This window comes from Antennarius striatus, chromosome 1 (assembly GCF_040054535.1).
Source record: "Antennarius striatus isolate MH-2024 chromosome 1, ASM4005453v1, whole genome shotgun sequence".
NCBI lineage: Eukaryota > Metazoa > Chordata > Actinopteri > Lophiiformes > Antennariidae > Antennarius > Antennarius striatus.
The window spans coordinates 975,664-978,163 of NC_090776.1; positions in this window are offsets into that span (position 1 = coordinate 975,664).

Genomic DNA, 2,500 nt, shown 5'->3' on the forward strand with positions numbered 1-2,500 from the left:
GTTAGGATTAGGGTTAGGGTTAGAGTGTGGGTTAGAATTAGGGTTAAGGGTAGGGTTAGGGTTAGAGTTAAGGTTAGGATTAGGGTTAGAGTTAGGGTTAGGGTTAGGTTTGGAGTTAGAGTTAGGGTTAGGGTTAGAGTTAGGGTTAGGGTTAGTGGCTAGGGTTAGGGTTAGAGGGTTAGGGGTAGGGTTAGAGTTAGGTTTAGGGTTAGACTTAGGGTTAGGGTTAGAGGCTAGGGTTAGGGTTAGAGTGTGGGTTAGAGTTAGGGTGAGGGATAGGGGCCCGGTTAAAGTGGGGTCAACTTAAAATGCCATAAATGTAGGAGTTTAAAAATGAATAAAATCAATTAGAATCAATTAGAATTAGGGGAAGGGAAATGAAATGTTAGGGGAATGAGGAAAAACTGGGGGAAGTGAGGTAAAAATGGACGTTAAATTTTAAAAAGCACTCCCATAAGAAGAAAGCAGAGCAGGAAAGAGTTGAAAAAAAATTTTGGAATAGAATAAGAGTTAATACGTTCTGCTAATAGAATAATAGTTAATACGGTCCACAAATAGGATAGGGTTAGGGTTAGAGCGTTAGGGTTAGGGTTAGAGTTAGAGTTATGGTTAGGATTAGGGGTAGGGTTAGAGTGTGGGTTAGAATTAGGGTGAGGGGTAGGGTTAGGGTTAGAGTTAGGGTTAGGGTTAGGATTAGGGTTAGGGTTAGGGTTAGAGGCTAGGGTTAGGGTTAGGGTTAGAGGATTAGGGTTAGGATTAGAGTTAGGGTTAGGGTTAGGGTTGGAGTTAGGGTTAGGGTTAGGGTTAGAGTTAGGGTTAGGGTTAGGGTTACGGTTAGAGAGTTAGGGTTTGGGTTAGAGTTAGGGTTAGGATTAGGGTTAGGGTTAGAGTGTTACAGTTAGAGGGTTAGGGTTAGGGTTAGGGTTAGAGTTAGAGTTTAGAGTTAGTTAGGGTTAGGGTTAGAGGCTAGGGTTAGGGTTAGGGTTAGAGTGTGGGTTAGGGTTAGGGTTAGGGTTAGAGGCTAGGGTTAGGGTTAGAGTTAGAGTTAGGGTTAGGGTTAGAGGCTAGGGTTAGGGTTAGAGGGTTAGGGTTAGGGTTAGGGTTAGGGTTAGAGTTAGAGTTAGGGTTAGGATTAGGGTTAGGGTTAGAGTGTGGGTTAGAATTAGGGTTAGGGGTAGGGTTAGGGTTAGAGTTAGGGTTAGGATTAGGGTTAGAGTTACAGTTAGGGTTAGGGTTGGAGTTAGAGTTAGGGTTAGGGTTAGAGTTAGGGTTAGAGGGTTAGGGTTAGGGTTAGATTTAGGGTTAGGGTTAGGGTTAGAGTTAGAGTTAGGGTTAGGATTAGGGTTAGGGTTAGAGTGTGGGTTAGAATTAGGGTTAGGGGTAGGGTTAGGGTTAGAGTTAGGGTTAGGGTTAGGATTAGGGTTAGGGTTAGAGGCTAGGGTTAGGGTTAGGGTTACAGGATTAGGGTTAGGGTTAGAGTTAGGGTTAGGGTTAGGGTTGGAGTTAGAGTTAGAGTTAGAGTTAGGGTTAGGGTTAGGGTTAGAGTTAGGGTTAGGGTTAGGGTTAGGGTTAGGGTTAGGGTTACGGTTAGAGAGTTAGGGTTTGGGTTAGAGTTAGGGTTAGGATTAGGGTTAGGGTTAGAGGGTTAGGGTTAAAGGGGTAAGGTTAGGGTTAGGGTTAGGGTTAGGGTTAGGGTTAGGGTTAGAGTTTAGAGTTAGAGTTAGGGTTAGGGTTAGGGGCCCGGTTAAAGTTGGGTCACCTTAAAATGCCATAAATTTAGGAGTTAAAAATGAATAAAATCCATTGGAATCAATTAGAATTAGGGGAAGGGGAAGGTAAAGTTAGGGGAATGAGGAAAAACTTGGGGAAGTTAGGTAAAAATGGATGTTAAAATTTAAAAAGCACTCCCATAAGAAGAAAGCGTAGCAGGAAAGAGCTGAAAAAAATATTGGAATAGAATAATAGTTAATACGGTCCACAAATAGGTTAGGGTTAGGATTAGAGGGTTAGGGTTAGGGTAAGAGTTAGAGATAGGGTTAGGGTTAGGGTTAGGGTTAGAGTTAGGGTTAGGATTAGGGTTAGGGTTAGAGGCCAGGGTTAGGGTTAGGTTTAGAGTGTGGGTTAGAATTAGGGTTAGGGTTAGAGGCTAGGGTTAGGGTTAGGGTTAGAGGATTACGGTTAGGATTAGAGTTAGGGTTAGGGTTAGGGTTAGGGTTAGAGTTAGGGTTAGGGTTACGGTTAGAGAGTTAGGGTTTGGGTTAGAGTTAGGGTTAGGATTAGGGTTAGGGTTAGAGGGTTACAGTTAGAGGGTTAGGGTTACGGTTAGGGTTAGAGTTAGAGTTTAGAGTTAGTTAGGGTTAGGGTTAGAGGCTAGGGTTAGGGTTAGGGTTAGAGTGTGGGTTAGGGTTAGGGTTAGGGTTAGAGGCTAGGGTTAGGGTTAGAGTTAGAGTTAGGGTTAGGGTTAGAGGCTAGGGTTAGGGTTAGAGGGTTAGGGTTAGGG